Below are 23190 nucleotides of genomic sequence, written 5' to 3'. Positions count from 1 at the left end.
AGGTGTACACAATTATGCATGGTATGGAGAATGTGGACAGGGAGACATTTTTCTCCCTCTCTCAAAATACTAGAACCCGGGGTCGTCCCGTGAAACTGATTGGTGGGAGATCCAGGACAAATAAAAGGAAATACTTCTTCACACAGCACATAGTTAAATTATGGAACTCACTACCGCAAGTTGTAGTGATGGCCACCAATCTGGATGGCTTTAAATGGGGGTTGGATACATTCCTGGAGGCAAAGGCTATCAACAGAGCTGGGCGGGGGGTGGGGGCAGTGAGGCCAGTTGGCATGGGCCTACGATTTTGAGGGGGCCTACTCTGAGTCCCGCTAGGCAAAGTTGCTTGATTTTTCTGTTGTTGTTGATGAATTTGCCCAAAGAAAAACATGTAAAGCATTTCTGAATGTGAAGAAGTGATGTCTTATATACATCTTGAATAAAAGTGCTTGCCATTACCTTTTTTTATAAATCATTCTAGTTCATAAGTATTCAGAACTGATTAAAATACTTAATGAGCAGTTTGAAATGGGGCCTACATTTCCCATCTGGCCTGGGCCTACTAGCACTGGCTACCAATGGCTACTCGCCATGATGGTTGTGTGCTATCTCCAGTATTCGAGGTGTGCACCAGTTGCTAGGGAACATGGGTGGGAGGGTGCTGTTGCACCATGTCCTGCTTCTTCATCCCTGGCCAATGGCTGGTTGGTCACTGTGTGTACAGAGTGCTGGACTAGATGGACCCTTGGTCTGATCCAGCAGGGCACTTCTTATGTTCATAGGAATATTAGCTAATAGGAAAAATGTTTGGAAGCGCATTAATTTTAATAGAAGAAGCCCTTCCCAACCAAAATGAATTCATCTCTGATCATCCCTTATTGTCTTCCAAAATCTGTTGAAATAATTTTGTATTGTTCAATTCTACTATTTCTCCTACAATACCTTATGGAGCACCTGATCCATAAACTACACTCAGCATCTGAGGGCCCCCCACCGAGTGCCTCCTCTGAGGGAAGCTCGGAGGGTGGCATCAAGAGTGAGGGCCTTCTCAGTAGAGGCGTCCCACTTATGGAATGATTTCCCTGATGAAGCCTGCCTGGAGCCAGCATTGTCATCTTTTTGGAGCAAGGTTAAAACTGACGTCTTCTCTCAGACATTTGGCAGCATACAATTGATTTTAAATTAGACCTTGGAACTTTTTTGCCTGATGGTTTAACAAATTTTTAGACATGTTTTCTCTCTGTGTTATCTGTTTATATGGTTTTATGTAAATACCTTTCTTTTTGTACTTTGTATAATGTGTTTTAATGGTTTTTAATTTTTGTGAAACGCCCAGAGAGCTTTGGCTATTGGGCAGTATAGAAAGGTAAGAAATGGAATAAAATGAAATTAATTCAATTAATTCAATTCCAAGTTACTGAACTCCTGAATGTCAAACTTCTCAACTCACCACTTCTCAACCCATCGTGCAGATTTTGTAAAATTAATTTTGTACCCTGAAATCTCTGTAAAACTACTACAAAATGGACTATATGTGGTATATCCTTTCCAGAATTTAAACATACTATTACTATATCTTCTATGTATAGCATATGCGATGTTTTACTGTTTGTTGCCAATTTGTATAATGTAAGTATGTTTAAATGATAGTTGCCATTAAAGATGTATATGCTGTGTGGACTTCAAATACAAGGTTAGTAGGTAGTTAAATCTGGTGGGAGAGAGTGAAGAAAATGTGAAGTGAATGCTGATTTGCTGGTTGTTCAAAGGTCTGGATTGGTTGTTAGTAGTGAGGGGGAGGAGTTTTATTCTCCCAGCATTTTAACAGCCTATAAATAAATTTTAACTTGATGTTTTAAATTTGTAATTTTGCATTGCTGCTGTTTTTATCTGGTTGAGTTTTTATACTGTATTTTATAGTATGGTTTTATACTGTTGTTTCATACTTTGAAAGGTTTTAATTTTTGTGAACCACCCAGAGAACTCCAGCTGTTGGGCAGTACAGAAATGTAATAAATAAATAAAGGGAAGCAGTAGAATTGCATTTGAGAGAAAGTTCGGTTCTGCTGAAGTTGAAGTTAGATCTGAGATTTGTCTGTGAAGCGTCTAGTGAGGGTGCAGGAGCAAGGGCTTTTATTATTTTGGGAACAGAGAGATTGGGAGGCGAGAGTGTAGAATAGCGGGTGGCCTAGGCAGGATTGCAAAGGAAACTGTAGGAAACAAACTAGCGTTGAACCTGATGAAACCATAAGCTTTGTAACTGCATAACCTTAGTTATTGGTAAGATCTTTCTGTTTCTTAAACTGCAGTGGATCCTTGGAAGTACCTGAGGTCAATGTACCTGAGTACCTGAGGGAGTACCTGAGGCACAGCGGTCAATGAAGGAGTAGGGAAAATACAGAGTGCTGAGCTGGGTGATGTGAGACCAAAAAGGGCCCGTGAGTCACAGAGTCAGGGTGCAGCATTCTGATGGCCCACCCCATAGTTGGGATCCTTTGATTTAATAAGAGAAATGGCTTGGGTCGACTCAGCCTTCCATCCTCCCAAGGTCGGTAAAATGAGTACCCAGTTAGCTGGGGGAAAGGTAATAACGGCCGGGGAAGGCAACGGCAAACCACCCCGCTATAAGGCCTGCTAAGAAAACGTCAGCGAAAGCTGGAGTCCCTCCAAGAGTCAGTAATGACTCAGTGCTTGCACGAGAGGTTCCTTTCCTTCCCAAGGGGGTGGCATCACAGCATAGTACTTGCAGGAGGATTATTTTAGCTTCATAAGGCAATAGAGAACCAGGACAACATGGGCCATCTCTGGCGGTCCCTGTCTCTCCATCCTCCCCATATGGATGTGGGTCTGAAAGATCAAGGAAAAGCATGGATGCATGGAGGGTAAGTTGTAGGCAAGCACAATTTGTGACATTGCACGCCATTAATGATCATGGGGCACATCTGTTAAGGCATCAGCCATGGCTTCCAATTTCCTGGCTTTGTGGACCTTGAACCAACATGAATTAGCTTTCAGTCTAGTCTTACCAGCAGGAATTTTTAAAAAACAACAACCCATTAAATATACTCTTCTACTTTGTTATAATCCCTTTGTCACCCTCTGACAAGCACCACCAGTAACAAAAGGCTTAGGGCAGGATGCAGTAACTGCACTACTGCAGCCTTATTAGCCATGACCTTAATCCAATCCTGCAAGAATGTAAGCTGACAGAAGGTTGCCTTTTGGTATATGAGGAAGAGCCAAGAATCTTACATTTCACGTCTTTCTGTAAAGCTGCTACTTTCAATGTCTTTAGTTCAATGTCTTTAAAATTTAGGCAACTTCTGTCATCTGAAAACACACCAAGGGCTATGGACTTACAAGAGGACTGACACACTCACTCCACAACGTGTGTTCCTTTGAGGTTTGTATATATAGACAAGGAGAGTGAAAATAGCCTCTACTGGACTGGAGAGTACATAGATTCATATGCAGTGCAGGAGAGCTACCAGATCACCTTTCATAATGAGGGAAGCTAGAAGCCAAACTCAGAAAATGATGCTAGGGACATGAATGTGACTCTTCTGCAATGTGTGTTGATATAAACCAGGAGAAACTCCTGCAGAGCCATGGTGAAGAGAAACTGGTGTGAGGGAAAAGCAAGCCCTGGAAAGGCTGGAGCTGTCTACGGCATGACATCAAACCAGAACTCGATGGGGGTGCCAAACGTTCCTTCTGAAAAAGCCACGTCCTTTACTGTTAAGTAAGCATTTGCAACAACAGGGCTCATCCTCCTCTCTTGTAAGAGACTGTCCCTAATTTCAGAACACCATGTATATCTCAAACATGAGTTTATTCTAAATAATAAATAAATAAATATTTCCAAAAGATCATGTTTCCCCAATTCTTTTTTAGGGTTTCTCATAGCAAACCTACAATACTAGCACTCAATGACCTATTTAAAAAAAACACCTCCCCCTCCTAAACTCATGATATTTTAAAAATCTTTAGAGTTAAATAGAAATTGTGCGCAATTTCAGTCATGCATATAATATAGCAGTGAGGAACATGAGCAAACAGGAAGGGGATTGCATGAGTCGTGGCCTCCCCCCAATCAGGCACTGGTGTGAAGCAGCTCCTGCCCTCTTCCTGGTGGCTGAAGCGATGAGGTCACTTGCATGGGAGAACTTTAAATGTATGAACAAAGACTTTGGGGCTGCCTATACATCTTCAAAGCCCTGCAATGTCTGCACAGTGGCGCTGGGTCAATTATATTACGTATTTTATTGTTTATTGTTGTTGTTCCCTGCCTCGATCAAAATGGAGAGGCAGGCAAGAAATTATTATTATTATTATTATTATTATTATTATTATTATTATTATTATTATATGCAGCTGCCGACTCTGCCACTGCAGGACTTTTCATTGAAGCTGCATGGTAAAAAAAGTCAGGAACTTACCCCGACTTTTTTCTTCAAAGTGAGGTCACCACAGCCCTTCCATTGCATGACCTTGCTCCAGGGTTGAGCCGAGGTGGATGGCAACTCCTGATTGGTTGTCAGAAGTCAGGCAGAGGGCAGGGTTGTGTTAATTAACTTATCTGATGCTGTGTTAATTCACCCTAATTTATATCCAAAACTGCGCATTTGTGGAGGGAGCTTTTTTCCTTTACTTTTCTGGTGCACAGCTGTGCATTTCCAGTTTATAAAAATAGAGATCTGCTGCATTCCCTGACAGTTTGCTCTAAGGCTGCTCTCATAGGGAAACCACACACACACACACACATTCCAGCAAATTTTCAGGGAACACAGCAGATCTCTATTTTCATAAACTGGAGATACACAGCTGTGCATCAGCAAAGTAAAGGATAAAGGCTCCCTCCACTAATGCACAGATCCTCCCTTCAGATCCAGCCCTGGATAACTTGGGATTTCTGCTTCTTCTCAGAACAGTGGGCATAATGAGGGTGGGGGTGGGGGTGGGGGTGAGCTATAACACCTGTGTGACCCCCTCGAAGTATGTTTTCCCGGCACTGAAAATCCAGGTCTTAGGGACAGCTAGCTCTTCCGTATAACACTGGCGGAGCAGAGCCGATTTCATCATACTGTGGAGAATAAGCATAATATGCTTTCCTCCCATGCTCATCAAGATTAAGCCTTTGACACCAAAGACAAGCAGCTGGTCAGACCCCAGAACCACAGGAACAGAGAAAGCTTATTCCAGGGCATTAAGATCCACCAGTGTCCAAATTCAAAGTCCTTATACCGTGATGGTTTCCAGTAGGCATGTGCTCCGCTCCTATTAGAAGCGCAGAAGCAGGAGCGAATTGGCCTGCTCCGCCTTGCCCAGAGGCGGAGTAGAAGCGGACCCCGGACCCCTAGAAGCAAGGCGAAGAGAAGCGACCATTTTCGGAGCACTTCTCTTTCCGCGGAGTGCTCCGATCGCCATCTTGAAACATTTCGCCCATAGATAACTGGGTTGTTTTTGAAGCTATCGTTCTGAAAATTCTTGTGCTTAGACGGTCGTGGATGGGGGTCATTTTGAGACTACTCTCACCTCTCTGCATCGTGTGGGTCATGCGCTATTTTTTTAAAAAAATCGGGTCAACAAACAGGGACAGCGCGGGTCAAACGGCGGTTTTCGCCCATAGGATTGCATTGCGGAAAAGAATCGGGGATAACTGGGTTGTTTTTTAAGCTATCGTTCTGAAAATTCTTGTGCTTAGACAGTCGTGGATGGGGGTCATTTTGAGACTACTCTCACCTCTCTGCGTCATGCGGGTCGTGCGCTATTTTTTTTAAAAAATCGGGTCAACAAACAGGGACAGCGCGGGTCAAACGGCGGTTTTCGCCCATAGGATTGCATTGCGGAAAAGAATCGGGGATAACTGGGTTGTTTTTTAAGCTATCGTTCTGAAAATTCTTGTGCTTAGACAGTCATGGATGGGGGTCATTTTGAGACTACTCTCAACTTTCTGTGTCCTTTGGTTCGCGTGCTATGTTTTTTTAAAAAAATCGGGTACATTTACAATACAAACGGTAGGGTAAACCCGGCTGCGGCGCGGCGGGGTTTATTTGAAGTGATGACAGGCACATTCAACTCCCAATCCTGATGAGAATTGATCACCTCATGAAGCATCCTCCAATCCCAGCGTTGGGGGGGGGGACTAAGGCAGAGGCACCCTCAGAGCTTTCTGCTTTGTGTCTCTTTGTGGGTTGGCGTTCGTGGAGAGAGGAGTTAGTTATAGGTGCTGCTGCTGTGTTTGGACTTTGGAGATAGATTAGGATTTAGCTTGGCGCGTGTGTGTGTGTTTGTTTGCTTCTTTCTGACTTTTAGCTTAGTTTGCTCTGTGTTTTTCCCTTACTTTGATTTAATATAAACTTTATTTTTAAACTTTGGAGTGTGTGTTTGGTTGGTTGGTTGGTTGGTTGGTTGTCCCCCCCCCTCTCTTAAAGCCTGACTGTGTTTCATCTTCCTTCCTTCTATATACCAAAAAATACCAAAAAATACCAAAAAATAATAATTCTCTATTTCTTCTCTCTGTTACTTGGACTCTGTGTGTGACTATGTGATTGTGTGAGCGTGCTGTGTGTGCAGTGCACTGTTTGTGAAGTGCAACAGCCACTGATTGAGCATTTCAAATCCTGTTTGGGCAAAGCATACACACACTTCTTGTCCCATTTCCCTACATACAGTAGGATTAGACACATGGATTAGCTTTCATGGTGCCAAGTTTGAGGTTTCTAACATGCAAAATGACAGAGCTATGGAAAGGGGTGTGAATGGGGTGCCCGATTTTCATAAATTCCCCAAAAATCAGAGGATGATGGGATTGCCCTGAAACTTGGCATCCATGTGGACATGTGGATAAGCTATCATGGTGCCGAGTTTGAGGTTTCTAACATGCAAATTGACATAGTTGTAGAATGGGACAATTTGGGGTGAGTTAAGCCACGCCAAAAATCAGGGGATGATGGGATTGCCTTGAGTCTGGGCGTCCATGTGGACACATGGATAAGCTATCATGGTGCTGAGTTTGAGGTTTCTAACATGCAAATTGATGGAGCTATCCCAAGGGGTCTGAATGGGGTGCCCAATTTTCAAAAATTCCCCAAAAATCAGGGGATGATGGGATTGCCTTGAAACTTGGCAACCATGTGGACACGTGGATAAGCTATCATGGTGCTGAGTTTGAGGTTTCTAACGTGCAAATTGACGGAGCTATTGAAAGGGGTGTGAATTAGGGTTATGGGTGGTGCTTTAGAGGTTAGAGCCGCGCCAAAAATCAGGGGATGATGGGACTGCCTTGAGTCTGGGTGTGCATGTGTGTCCCTGGATAAGCTCTCATGGTGGCGAGTTTGAGATTTTTAGCGTGCAAATTGACGGAGCTATGGAAAGGGGTGTGAATGGGGTGCCCGATTTTCAAAAATTCTCCAAAAATCAGGGGATGATGGGATTCCCTTGAAACTTGGCGTGCATGTGTATACCCCCATGAGGTGTCATGGTGCCAAACGTGAGGTTTCTAACTTGAACAGAAAAAAGTTGTTTACTTTTTTAGCTTTCAATGCAAGCCTATGGGGGGGAAAACAGAGCTCCGATCCGGATCCGGAGCTCCGAGCGGAGCGGAGCAGACATGGGCGGAGCTCGGGCGGGGCGAAGCGGCCCAATCCAAAAATCGCGGATCTGGAAGTGAAGCGGAGCGTGCACACCCCTAGTTTCCAGTGCTCTGCCCCACAGTGGGTTGCAAAGGGCTTGGAGGTGTACATTGTGGTGCTGTCTGAAATAATGCCCTTTGCTTCCCCAGCAGGGGCTTTTAGGGGATTGAACAGTTCTGCGTGGTTTGTAGGTTGAATCAGACTCATCACCAGAAAGGTTTGAACTGCCAGTCCCAGGTTCACAGAGGTAACTCATTGTCTTCATTTGCTTCCTCAGAGAAGTCTCTGAGGGGTGATTCCCCTCTGGTCGATTTCAGAGGGGTCAGTGGCTGGGTCACAGTAAAAGAACTGTAGTTACAGATTGAGAGAGAGCGAGGAAAAGGGAGAGAGAGCGGGGGAGGGAGAGAGAGAGATGGGTGGGGGGCTGCTAGTATCACATAACCCAGGCTGGAATTGCAGGAGATGCCACTGCAGAAGAGCCACCTTATTATCAAATCCTTTAAAAATGATCACTTTACTGGACTGTGTCTCACTCTCTGCACTCCCTCTGACCATTCCTCCCCACCCATCACCAACCCCAGTACCACATATTTCACATTCTTGCTTTGCAATTCCCTTGGTTGTCTCTGTTTCTTTCAGATATAATTCCTTTCACAATCATTTCATAGAATTATAGAATCACAGAATAGAAGAGTTGGAAGGGGCCTATAAGGACATCGAGTCCAACCCCCTGCTCAATGCAGGAATCTATCCTAACGCATCCCTGACATATGGTTGTCCAGCTGCCTCTTGAAGGCCTCTAGTGTGGGAGAGGCCACAACCTCCCTAGGTAACTGATTCTATTGTCGTACTGCTCTAACAGTCAGGAAGTTTTTCCTGATGTCCAGCCGGAATCTGGCTTCCTTTAACTTGAGCCCGTTATTCCGTGTCCTGCACTCTGGGATGATCGAGAAGAGATCCTGGCCCTCCTCTGTGTGACAACCTTTTAAGTATTTGAAGAGTGCTATCATGTCTCCCCTCAATCTTCTCTTTTCCGGGCTAAACATGCCCAGTTGTTTCAGTCTCTCTTCATAGGGCTTTATTTCCAGACCCCTGAGCATCCTGATTGCCCTTCTCTGAACACGCTCCAGCTTGTCTGCATCCTTCTTGAATTGTGGAGCCCAGAACTAGATACAATACTCTAGATGAGGCCTAACCAGAGCCGAATAGAGGAACCAGTACGTCACGTGATTTGGAAGCTATACTTCTATTAATGCAGCCCAAAATAGCATTGGCCTTTCTTGCAGCCATATTGTACTGTTGGCTCGTATTCAGCTTGCAGTCTACAACAATTCCAAGACCCTTCTCGTTTGTAGTATTGCTGAGCCAAGTATCCCCATCTTGTAACTCTGCCTTTGGTTTCTATTTCCTAGATGCAGAACTTGGCATTTATCCCCATTAAATTTCATTCCATTGTTTTCAGCCCAGTACTCCAGCCTATCAAGATCACTTTGAAGTTTGTTTCTGTCTTCCAGGGTATTATTGACCCAATTTAGTGTCATCTGCAAATTTGATAAACATTCCCTGCACCTCCTCGTCCAAATCATTAATAAAAATGTTGAAGAGCACTGGGCCCAGGACCGAGCCCTGCGGTACCCCCCTCGTTGCCTCCCCCCAGTTAGAGACAGTTCCATTGATCTTTGAGTCCGATTCTATAGCCAATTGTGAATCCACCTAATAGGAGAGGAGTGACTTACTTTATGCTTTTTTTTCCTAAGTGAAGAGGCAATTTAAAAAATATTTTAAAAGTATTTTTTTTAAAAAGAATACTTTCCCTGTCTGCCACAGGCAAGTCATGATTGTTGTGTTGATAAAAAATATGTAAACTGAAATGTAAAGTGCCTGTTTTATTCCTATTTCACACACTGGGAAGTCAAAAGAAGCCTCCTAACTCTCCGTCTCAGGCATAAGGAATACATGGAGCTACCTGGACCATCGTGATTGTGTTGCTCCTCTGGGTCCTGTTCAGACACTCAGAAATGTTCTGTGTCTGTTTATCTCACATAACTGCGAAGTTCTGCAGAACCCTTGGACCTGCCACTGCTCCTTCTCTGCCAGTTCCAAGCAGAACATGCACGTATGTAAATGCATGATTACAGGCATAGATAATTCATGCAACTTTGATTCAACCGTAAACACTTCCACAGAGAGACCAGTTTGGTGTCTGTAGGAGGAGGGTGATGTACAGACCCAGTCCCTTCCGGGTCCCTGGCCCTAGATTGAGGTAGCTGCTGTGGGAGTGCTGAGGTACACTTTCCCCCCTCCCTAGTCTTGCCTGTGCTGGTGCTATCTGAGACCCTTGGACTCCGAGATCCCATTGACTATTAATAACTCAGGATGCCTGTGTGAGCAGAGTCTCCAAGAGTCAAATTCACAGCACTCCGCATCAGCACTTTGTGCTGTGCAGACCCTAAGCAGGGAGTGTGTGGGCCCTGGATAACCAAGGGGTCAAGAGCTACTGAGCCTCCAGCAAAGCCACCCAAACGAGGGACGCCAGAGACACCAACCCCAGCTTGTGCTGCTAGAGGCTCCGCGGAGTGGCCTGTGTAGGTGTGCCTAAGGTGAGTCCCTCCAAGAAGCCATGAGCCAGAAAAGAGAGTTAGGAATGAAAGGCCTTAAGAGGGAGAAACGGACAAGCTGGGCAAAGTCCGCATTGCATTGCATCAGGTTGCCTGTTGGTGGGGTAGAGGCTGAGCGAAGACAAGGCAGAGAGGCAGGAGGCACTTGCAACTATGGACTTCTGCCTCCCCTCCCGGGGGTTGCTAAATGCTCCCTTAATTTGGAATGACCCCCATCCACTCAATCTAGCAGAGCCCCTTCCCCTACACCGGGAGGGGGGGGAAGTCCCCATGGAAACCCCATGCTTGCAATCAACGAATGTTACAAGGACCCTGTGAGGTCCCTTTTTCATGAACATTTTTGCTGCCAGCACTGAGAGTGTCAGCATTCTTACGTTTGCTGTCCAGGACATTTTGGAAGGCTGCCAACTCTCTCTGTTCCTTTCTTGGCCTTACTGAATGTCAAAATAGATCAGATCTTCCCTGTGGACTTACCTCCGTATAATACACAGGTGGTATTTTCTCCCATATTTTGCCGCTTACTAACTTATCCCACTAGTCCAGCAGAAATTCCCTCCCTGTCCCCATGTAGTCAGGTCGTACTACCACTGCCCTCTCAGCTAGTTCTGTTCTTCTGGTCTATAACTACAGCAGCTGTCCAGCATTTTGCAGGAGAAGTCACACAGTGCATTGTACTGGCACACCTGCTGCCCCTGATCTGGGGATACACGCTTGGCGACTGAATATAATGGACCTCACCATTGTAATGGATGCATCCCAGTTAAAAGGGGAACCCTGGAAACTGGTAATTAACTCCAAGCCAGAAGACATTTTACTGAAATGCAGGGGCCTCATTTCCTCTGACTGAGGTGCTGATAGTAATGCTCATCTTCTTACATCTCATCTCTTAAACTGCTCTAGATGAAATGAAAATACTGTAAAAGTAGTTCAGTTTTAGACGGAGGGAGCTCTAGCCCAGCCTGAACTCTTGGGCTCGAATCAGGAATTAATGAGTGAAATTTTGTGTTTGTCTTATGAGACAAGAATAATACTGTCCTCTGCCCTTGAGATCTAAGGATAATGAAAGAAAAATCTTGTTTGTAATTGATACACTTCACAAATCCTCTCAGTTTAATGCCTGCAATTCTGTACTTCTAATCAGAGGCTGGAGCACAGATGGCAGAAACAACAGAATTTAGATGCCCCGCTAGCTGATTTTTCATTCTGCTTTAAATAGAAGGAGCAATCAGCTCCCTGCTCATCTACATTCTATCATTGTGCCATCCATCAGAGAGGTCCCGCCTAGTTTGCTATGGTTGAAATTTTGGCATGTGATTACATACAATCCTGGATGTAAAACTGGAAGCTCATTGGTTGTTTCCTTCTTTTCAACAAATCCACAGCCTTAGCCTTGATTCTGAAGAGCAAATGAAGGTAACAAATTGATCTGTTGAATTCATTCTCTCAAACATGAACCTGAATTCCTCAACTTGTCTGAGGAGAAAAAATGGTAGACAAAAGGAAGTATTGGGTGTCCATTGCCCCAATCCTGAGGCAGCTTGGTGCATAAATCTGAATGTGTGAAATACAGACATCCTAATTTTAAGAATTGCGAATTCCTCTTTAGTCTAACAATGCTTCCACACTTTTGTTCTACTTTTCCAGTGTAAATAATAATGGATAATAATAAGTACCTTTTAGTCTATCAGTCTATCATGTTAATCATCACCGCCATCATTCTCATAAACTGCACATTCATAAAAACAAGAATAAAAGGAAGGGTTTTTCTACACAATCAGTTTTTGAGAAGAGAACATAATTAACTTTGGAGATTGTGCTATGTCTATAATCAAGCTTCAAACTGTTCAACAAAATACAACAGCAGGTTAGATTATTCTGTTTATTTCATTGATTACAACATATACCTGCCCTTTATGATTGTGGTACCTATATAGGTATTTCCATATCCGCCTGCTCTTTCAAGTACCCTGTGGTTCTCAAAGACAAAATACAGTACACAGAGCCTAGAGTGGCTGAGCCAGAAAAGGCAGAGAAAACCGGGAACACCATTCTGAGCAACATATAAGAAAATGTCAATTTCCATTGAACTTTTATAATGCTTACTTTTACTTCAAGTTGCTTTTACGACATGCAACCTCCCACTAATATAGTGGCCTTTTGCATTGTAAGGAAGGGGGCACAATTTTTGAAAGGACAGAGACATAGAAAAATATAGAAAGTTTGGTTTTTTAATAGCTGGGAGGAGAGAGTTTCCTCCCAGCCCATCAAAAAGAGTTGCCTCCCAGATATGAAGCTGTCCTGCGTTCAGATATCTAGGCAGCCTTATAGGGATCAGAGCTAATGGACCTACATACTGTAAATGTGGGTACCAATGACATAGGGAAATGTCAGAGAGATGTCCTGGATGCTAAATTTAGGCTGTTAGGTAAGAAAGTGAAGCCTGGGACCTCCATGGTAGCTTTTTTCTAAAAATATCTCCTATTTCCACATAGGAACAGTAAGGCAGGCACAGGGCCTGAATATAATAATGAGAAACTAGTATTTTTAAAAAGAACATTTTATCTGATGTTACCTAATATATCTTCTGGGAAAGAAGAGATTACATAGCAACAATGAGTTCTAACTAAAACAAAATAGAACCAAGCACTATATTTTATGCAAAGAAGCTTAAAGAAGTAGTTGTAAATTATAGAATAGTGGGGAAATTATCCGTTTTGTGGCCAAAAACTACGTAGATTTTTTTTTTTAAAAAAAAGATAAGTAAGCACTGGAGGCAACAGTAAAAAAAACACCAACTCCCTTCCTCAATGCCTCATCCTTGATTAAAGTGGCAGCCACCTGCAGCTGCTTTAAATTCAAACATAAAAATTAAAATGAAAGACACACTGATTCCAGAACTTGGACAGGTAGACTAATGTTAAAATGCCTGCTCAGCTATGAAACTCACATGGTACTCCTGCCCAAATCATTACCTTTCTGCCTAATTAACTCGCAGGGTTGCAGTGGGAATAAAATGGGGTAAGCATTGGTGGAATGACAGGATATAAAGGTGATAAAAAGGAAAGAAATTATTAACTTTTAGTGGATTCTTACCATATCTGCTCAGAAGTAAATCCCATTGAGTTCAAAGGGGCTTAATCCCAGGTAAGTGGGTAATGGATCCCCACTGTAAACTACAATCCTATACACACTTCCCTGGAATTGAGCTCCATTGTAAAAAAATAAGACTTTCTTCTGCATTTTATACTGTATTTTGTATTTGTGTTTTTAGATTGTTGGTTGTTTTATTATATTCTTCATGGTTTTAATTTTTGTGAACCGCCCAGAGAGCTTTGACTATTGGGCGGTATAAAAATGAAATAAATAAATAAATAAAGTCATGTTTCAGATGGCACTGTTAGGAGCATACATTTGGTCAAATTAAACACACTTTGAGATTTATAAAAAAAACAGGCATAAATATCTGAGAATAGCAACAATTTATATAGCCTTACAGAACAGCAAATGAGCTCAAATGTTGGTGATAAAATGAATACGCCAAACGCAGAGGAGCTTTAGGCACGTTTATCAATGTAACAAAAAAGAAAACGTCTGTACGCTGGGCTTTTGTCATTTGGTTATTAAACATGAAGCAGGCTGACTCTGTTACAAAAACTGATGCACCTGTAAAAGAGACCAGAGCAGAGCACCTGTCTTCAAAGACGGATTAAGGCATCATGGACTTTCTGAGCTGCAGGCCATGACCCCATCGCTCAGGGGACCGACCAGTAGTCTAGGCTCACATATAACAGGCAACCATCCATCCCTGCAGCACACACAGTATTTTGTTTCTGTCATGTTTTTTCACATGTTCCCCCTTCTCTGCATTTATTGCTTATGTATGTGCAGAAAAATCATAACACAGTCCACACTTTCCACTCAGATTCAACTGTCCAGAGATGGGCTGGGTAGTATTCCAACCCCTTCCCAATAAGCAATCCCTTTAAAATAAAGACGGTTGTCTTTTTGGTTTATAAAACGAACATTGAGCTATGTCCTGGTGTGCATTTGAAAAGAACTTCCTAGCTTTGAGTGCTGTAAAAACTGGGGTCCTAGAATGGAAATAAGTTGACAAAGAATAATGCCATTATAGGATGTATTAAAGCGCCATCCGATGAGCGTTTTATTGCACGCTCATTACTGGGCACTCACGGAGTTTGCTCAGGTCCCTCCCAGGATGTTGTCTGCCTCCCGCGTGCCTTCTGGCCTTTCTGGCCTTCCTTGTGCATTAAAAAAACAACAACACCTGTTTAAGTCTGATGTTTTTTAAAACTCAGAATCGCTGCTCTCTCCTCCTGCTTTGTGCACAAGAGGCAGCGCTATTAGAACAGCCAATTGAATGGGCCTCGTGCTCGTTCTGTACTTCCTCTTTTGAAAAGAGGAAGGAACTGAGGAAGGAAAACACGGCAGAGAAGCGACGGTAGGGAACGTGTTAACCCCTGGTGTGACGGAGCTCTTAATCTCCCCCTTCACAATTGTGTGAAGGGTCTACATGTGAACAAGGGGCTGCGGAGCTATGCTGCTGGCCCTGCTCCTGATGTTCCATGGCTCCCCCAGCCTTGCCCAAATAGTCCATGGAAGCAAACGGCAAGCTGACATGTAGGTCTGGCAGAGAGCTTGATTTCAGTCAGTTTTGATAGGAATTTAGCAAAATTTGCGCAGTTCTCCATATTTGGGACAAAAATAACTTGAGATTTTAAAAAATAGAATGCGGGAGAAACTGAAGCTGATAGGTTCACCCATCTAAAGCCCAGGCCTTTGAGGGCTTAGCTCTTAGAAGTCTGGAGTTGAATCCCTGGGCAATTCTCAACCATTTTAGTGCTTATTTAGGCTGGTTGCCAACTCTTTTTGTCTGGCAAACTCTCCATCTCCTCTCCTTTCTGGCAATAGCTAGGGTGACCATATTTTGGAAACCAAAAAGGAGGACAACATGGCCACCAACCAAGGGGGCGTTCCCACCAACATGTCCAGCCCCCAAAGGGGTGTGCTCACCAGCATGTCCGGCCCCCAAGGGGGCGTGCCCACCCACACATGGCCTGATTTCACAGCACACAATTAAAACAAACCTGTTCTACATAACATCTTAATGTTAAAATCACTGGAATAAAGAACAAGTGAGACATTCAACATATCTGAAATTAACTTCACTAATTTCTACTTTTATAGCTTTTGCTGTATTTTGAAGTTTTTGCTATACTTTGTGTGATACAGTCTCCCCTTCCCTCAAATATCTTTTCTGACTGCAAATCCTTCACTGGATGACCATAGTCTCACCTTTCCTAACATTTAATACTCTTTCCCCATCACATTTCTCATATCCATACTCACATATTCAGCTTACTGCTACCACTGAACAAATGAAGCAGTTGACAAGTACAAAAAAATCTAGTACAACAAACCAGCAACCAAGCATTCAGAAAGAGTATAAATTACTATTCCCCTGCAGACATTAGCCGTGGAACAAAATGGACTAAAGACTAGCACTTCTTAACTTGTTTCAACTTCAACCAGACATAACAGTCAAAAACAACAAAGAAAAACACACCTTCTTCATTGACATAGCAATACCTATGTCCAGGAAAGCTGCCAGTAGACCAGCTAATTAGACGGAGATACAGACGTGGGCAGCGTGCCCAGACAAACCCCAAAAATTCGGCCACAAACTCAGCAAACAAACAGTGGAGTTTGTCTTTATCTGTGCTATGAAATAATGCAGTTAACTCTTTAATGTCAGAGTACAAGACATTTTAAACATAAGGCAGAGTCCAGTTCTGTTCCAAAAGTCAAGGGCTTACGAGAGGTAGAGAGAGTCCAAGAAACAGTCCAGAAGTCCAGGGATAGGAGCAGGTCACAAATTCCAAGCCAGTCCAAAGTTCAACCAGGATACAAGGTCACCACGATCCGAAGCAGGAATCAAGAGCTTTCGCCAGGATCCTCAGTTAATCTCTGGCAAAGTCCCTGTTGCTTTCCAGCTCTCTAAATACCCCTCCCTGGCAGCTACAGGTGTTCCCTATTGAGTTGGTGTCTAGTATAAATACTCAGAGACCTGCGCCGGGCTTCCTTTTCCGCCCTATGCTGTCTAAACAACTGTGCAGGTAAGTTTGTTGCTTCTCCCTCTGTGTCTTCTGAATTGGCCAAGCTCCCTGCTGGTTTAATCACCGGCTTGCTGGTACTTGGCTCTGCTTCCACTTCATTCTCTGAGTTGGCCCCACTCCCAGCTGGCACCAGTTCAGCAGCCGTGACACTAGCCTCTGCATGTAAAGGTTCTGCTTCCTCCTCCTCTGAGTCCATCCCCAACAACTCTTCAGAGGGCCTAACAACCTACTGACAAAAATGTTGCAGAAAAGGAAGAGGACAAGAGAGAAAAATATACCCCACTGGGTATGGAAGTTAAAGAACTATGGCAACAGGAATAAGTTGCAATTATTCCGTTAGTCACATCAGTCACCAGCATCACATCATTTTATTTTTAAAGAAAACCTCCAGAAATTAGGCCTACCAAAATACATGCATGCCAACATCCAGGAAGCAGTCATACTTAAAACATGTTAAATAGTGAGTTAATTTCTGAATCAGTAAAAGACACCATGACTTGGCAAAGTCCATCATGTTCATCTAAAAAACTCACCACAAGCAAGAAAAGAGAGATAAATAATGATGATGATAATAATAATAATAATGGCAACCCTATTAATTTTTAAAAAGATTTTTAAGAAGGATGGACAATTATCAGCAATTTTTACAAAATATATGTAATGCCATTTATATCAAACAAATTGAATAGGAAGGTCTATGTTTTATTTAATTATTATTAAATAAAACTATTAATTAAACTATTAATTTAATTATTAAATAAAACTATGTTTTATTTAATTATTATTAAATAATATGCATTATTTAATAATAATATCACCTCCAAATCATCCCTTCCACATACACACATACACACTGCAAACATACACATGCATAGTCAAACAACCAGGCATCCCATTCAGACATCATCACATCAATACACACACTGCCAGCACACACACACACACACACACACACACACATCTCCATTCACTCAAACAACCAGGCACCTTATTCACCCATACACTTTCTCTCTCTCTCTCTCTCTCTCACACACACACACACCCCTACCTTTGTCTTACCTCCTCCTCCTCCTCCTCCTCCTCCTCCTCCTCCTTCTTCCTCAATGCTTGGGGGGGGAGGCTGGAGGATGCATTCCCAGAAGTATGGGAGCGCAGCCCCCAGCGCATCACCTCATGTCGATCTGGGGCTTTTCTTTGTCGGTGCCATGGCGCTGGCCAAGGAAAGTCCCAGATGTGTGATGAGGGGCAACGGGTAGGGCTGGAGCCCACATTCCTGGAAGTGTAGGAATGCGTCCCCCAGCCCGTTGCTTCGCCTCAATCCAGGGCTCTCCTTCGTCACTGCTGTGACATCACAGCGGCGACCAAGGACAGTCCTGGATAGAAGCGTGGGCAGGCCTTAAACAGCACATTTCTGAGATGTGAAGTTCTTTAGACAACGCAGTTAAATCTGAGACTCTTCTTGGATAGAAGTGTGGGTGGACCTTAAACCACGTGTTTCAGAAATGCACGGTTTAAGGCCCACCCACGCTTCTATCCAGGGCTCTCCTTGGTCGATGTCACAGTGGCTGACCAAGGGGAGTCCCAGATGGAAACATGGGTGTGCCTTAAACTGCATGCTTCCGCATTTTGGAAACATGCCTTTTAAGGTCCTCCTGGCTTCCATCTGGGGTTCTCCTTGGTCACTGTGACAGCAACCAAGGAAAGGCCCAGATGGAAGCCTGGAGGGCCTTAGTTAAACTGTGATTTTCCTGGACAAAACGGGAGAAACGGATTTCCCCCTGGACCTGGATTGGGGGTCCCATTTCCAAACATATCCAGTCAAAACCGGACATATGGTCACCCTAACAATAGCTGTACCTCTTTGGATTTGGCTGGTGCAGATGGGTAAGAATTTCAGTTCAGTTCATTTTTTAAAAAAGGATTTATCAAAATTCATAAAATTCTTCATATTCAGAAGAGAAATAACCTGATGCTTTAACATTTTGAATGTGGGAGAAAGCGAAAACAACAGATCCACCCACTCCTATTTACATGTATACACTTCCCCTATGCAGGCAGTCATGGTGCGGGGCCAAGGAAGCTGGTTCCTTTCAAGGCAGGGCCAGCATCAGGGGTGAGTCCTCAAGGAGACCCCTTTGCACAATTAATACCTGAGGAAGGATTTAGTGCCTTTTTTCCAAGATAGCAGGAGAAATGATTTCCACTAAGATATTTAGTAATTTCCCCCACTGCATTGTTGTACCTAACGTATTCCCAGAGGGTAGCCATATTAGTCTGTTGCAGAGAGAGAGAGAGAGAGAGAGAGAGAGAGAGAATCTTGTGGCACCTTAAAGATGAACACATTTATTCTGCATATTTTTTTGTGGTTTGTAGTCCACGTCATCAGATGCATGGAATATTATGGAGAGGTTCAGGTTTTTATACATAATATATTTTTCTTTGACTCTGTGTGTATGCACTGTGTGTGTATGTCATGTGGGTAAATTGCAGGTGAGGTAGGGGGAACACTATAGCCCCACGAGCTCTGGCCCCACTATGACCTTGAGCCGGACTGGCCCTAGTTACCAAATGTATAGTTAGAAAATGCAATATTGGGCTCAGTCACACCAGCGATCTATCACACACTCGCCATGCCTGGTATGCAGTTTTGCAGCTGTCCATGTCCTGCGCGTCATCCATGTCCTGCACTCATTTTGCTTCTCCCCCTCCACGTTTCAATTCTTTTTGGAGCAGGGAAAGTCTGGATTATTTTCCCTCCATGTGAAATAAATGTGCTCCTCCTTCCCATGTATTACTGTCATTGCGTTCAATCCGATCATCCCCGTTCTTTCTCGGGGGCATGTGTGTCTAAGGGCGGTCTTGCTAACAAAAGGGGAGGGCAGGGTGGTTCTCCACTCAGCCATGAAGGGGGAGGGAGAGAGGTCCCATTTATGTTCTTACTCCTGAGTAGGCACAACCAGGGGTACATTTTCACTTTAAAAGAAATGTGGAAAATGCACCCTCCTTGCCTGCAGCTCCCTCATTTTTAAATATAAAGAGATAAAACTTGGGACCTTGAGAGCTCTTAAGTAGAGCTTTCAGCATGTCAAATTTGAATTAGATCGGTTCAACCTTTCATTATGTAGGAAATTTTAAATTTCCCCCCTTAACCCCATTTTCCTGGTAGTCCACAAGTGCAAAGGATCAATCCTTTAATCCTTTGATCATGTGAACCAGTGCATCTCCAAGTTCATAAAACAGAGATCTGCTGGTTCCCTTACTCAAGAGTAAATCCCATTGATTTCACGACGTTGTCTAAAGAACCCATAAACAACTGTGAGTAGGAAGTGATGAGCACACAACAAATGCCTCATTTGGAAAAGCTCTAAGACTACAGTCTTAAGTGTGCTTACTTGAAAGTTAACTCCATCAAAATCTACATATTTAACTGCATTTTTATCCCGCTTTTCAGACAATTACTCCTAAAGCCACTCACATCAATAAAAGGCTTACAAACTGAAATGACAAAACACAGATGGGAAGGAGAGTGGAGGGAAAAGGGAGGGAGGTTTCAGGTCCAGAACAAGGTGATGAACTATAAATGGGCATTTAAATGCACTTTGGCTGATCTTCCCTTTCTGGTTTTCCTGCATGAATCAAAAGAGTGTTCTTTCCCTTACGTATTCTTTCCTTTATGCCTGCTGTCCTAAGGCAATAGGACTTATTACAGAGGAACTATGTTTAGGATGGGATCGTTAATGTGAAATACACTGTCATTTCCCTTTCACAAATCTAACATATTGGCAAAGCTCCCCCATCCATGCACTTTGCCCCTTCTGTAGCCACCCTGATTTTTTTTTTCTGGGGGGAAAAACATTTTTAAAAAATGTCCAGTGAAAAACTGTAAAGCACTTCATGGTTGCAGTGAGGTCCAATCCTGTTCCATGTCTCTCTCTAGATGACCTGGCATCTGCTGGGGATCAGGAGAGTATATGATTCATTACACCCAGTGGGAGTTTCTACTACCTTTCAATACCTATTCATAGTCAAAACCTGGGAGCACAGACTCTTTATTAAGAGTTGCCACCTGTCCCTGGTATCGATAACCCAAGCTAGAAACTCCTTGGGACAAATATCTAGACTAGCCTATATCTGGAATACCTGGACTGGGTGCAAACTGCTCAGAGAGCTTCGGCTATTGGGAGATAAAAAATGCAATAAATAAATAAATAAAAAGCACCCAGCTGACTGACCTAGGGTGCTTCCAGACATGGTCAATGGCAAGGGATGATGGGAGTTGTAGGTCCAAACATCTGGAGGGCCACATGTTTCCCATCCCTGCTGAAAAATTACAACACTACATACAGCAATTAAGTAATTGATGTTTTTAAAAAATAGAACGATGTGCTATGTGACACCCACTAGTTCACAAAGTCCAGCATCCCTGGAGTATTAATTGCAATTATGCTTGTAGCTGAGAGCAGAATAGCAACAGCTGAGTAGGACTAGGAGCCCTCTGTCTGGAAACAGCCAGAGCGAAGAGAATTCGGCCTCTTCACTCTGACATCTCTTTACCCAATTTAGCCTCTTCCTTAGTGACCTTCCAGTAAGAGTGTTAACCTGGTAACAGGGCCTTTGGAAGATAATAGTGCTGGGTCTACCATGCACTTATAACTGTCATGATAAGTCACACTTCAATAGCTATCAGGACTGAAATTTAGGCTTTGATGCAAGATTTCATCCCTGTTTGGCAATCCTAATTTCATGAGAGGCATGTGACAACCAGCTTCGTTTATTATATTTAAAGCAAATCCACTGTAAGTAGAAGAGCTAAAGGAATGCCAAGAGTTTGATTTGAATTTACTGATTTGAACTGCACATTATAAAAATAAGCTCAGTCACTAAAAATATAAATTTTAAAGAAAAATCAAGATTCCTTCAATGGTTTTTACAGGATGGAATTTGAGCATTGTGAATTCAAAAACAGAGTTTAACCAAGATCTTTTCAATTAAAATGTATCACCTACTTATGACAAAAGGTAATTTAGACAATATTAAAGAGAAGTTCCAGGGCATGAGATCATATTTTACTCCTGCATATTACATGCAATTACATTACATTCCTGTATATTACAATATTTAATAATACTTGGATCAAAATAACAACATAGGTGCATTTACAAAGACCAAAAGCACATGTGCAGACACAAACACAGACACAAACACACACATACAATTAGAAAAATTCATCATATTGCACAGGAAAACTGAAATTGAAAATATCTTTACAAAACATGGAATATCATTACAAACCATTATTTTGCGTCTATTTAATGCCTAAAGAAAACCAACACCCATCCTTCTCATGGGTAGCAGTATTTGCTCCCATGGGGCGAGGGGAAAATCCATCAACCATTTTGCATCTTATCATAATTAACAAGTTAATTTTTCCTGACCTTCCATTTTCCCCAATGTTCATATTTCATCTTTGATTACCTATTATCCCCCAACATTTATTTACTTACTTTCAGTGCAATCTAACCTGCCAATTTCAGATAAAAATAATTATTTCAATTCTTCCAACATAATTATAGATGAAGCTTTGTTACTGTTGTCTATTTTTTGAAACAGACCTTGTATCAGTGGAGGCTGATGTCTCCAATTTTGGTGGGGCTGTGCATCCATTCTAGGTTTGAGTCAGAACCAGTCAGAATGCTGAATGAGTTCTCCAAGTGGCTTGTCCTAGCCCCAAACAAGTTCAGCACTTTGGAGAGCTCCTTTAGAGTCCGGACTGGTTCTGACTGAAAACCAGAATGGATTCCCAGCCCTACTGATGTCTGAACTAACAGCCTCCACTGCCTTGTATATCTCAATCTTTTGCTAATATTGACCAAATCTGTCCAAGGCTGTAATCCTAAGCACACTTACAAAGAAACAAGTCCTATTGAATTCAACTGGACTTACTTCTGAATAAAAATGCATAGGGTCAGGCTGTTGCTTCTTGCATCCTCTTTTTTTAGCATTCCTCATGTACATCAGTATTTCCATTGTGGTGATCTGCCATACTTTGATCAGCGAATGAGCCATATGATTGTTGCTACTTCCTCTTTTTTCCCCATGTGAAGCTGCTCATCCCTATTGTGGGACAGAAAAGTGACGGTAGGGAAACGCGATTCTCCCCCCCCCCCCATCTGATGATGCTCATAAGATTGTAGTTTTGTGGCCAAACAGTCAGAAATATAAAACAGCAAAACAAATCAGGCCAGGCTTCTAAAACCCTAACCCCCAAAATAGTCTTTACAATAGTAAAGGAAAGAAGCCAGATCATAAAGAACGAGGTCTTCGAGGTCTATATACTAATGCCCAGAGTTTGGGAAACAAACAGAATGAACTTGAACTCTTAATACATGAAGGCAAATATGACTTGATAGGCATAACTGAACCTTCGTGGGATGATTCCCATGAGTGGAATACAGCAGTTGAAGGGTATAATTCATTCAAAAAGAACAGAAGAAATAGAAAGGGAGGTGGAGTAGAAAGGAAGTGTGGTGTAGTGGCTAAAGTGTTGGACTGGGAATTGGGAGATCTGGGTTCTAGTCCCCACTCAGCCATGGAAACCTACTGGGTGACTTTTGGCCAGTCACACACTCTCAGCCCAGCCCACCTCACAGGGATGTTGTGAGGATAAATTGGAGAGGATGAGGATTATGTACACCGCCTTGGGTTCCTTGGAGGAAAAAAGGCGGGATTTAAATGCAACAATAATAATAAAAATATATTAAAAAATACTTATCCCTGCACAGAAATACAGGAGCCTGGGAGCCC

Source organism: Elgaria multicarinata, chromosome 6 (genome assembly GCF_023053635.1).
Source record: "Elgaria multicarinata webbii isolate HBS135686 ecotype San Diego chromosome 6, rElgMul1.1.pri, whole genome shotgun sequence".
Taxonomy (NCBI): Eukaryota; Metazoa; Chordata; class Lepidosauria; order Squamata; family Anguidae; genus Elgaria; species Elgaria multicarinata.
Note: the sequence above shows the minus strand (reverse complement) of the source record.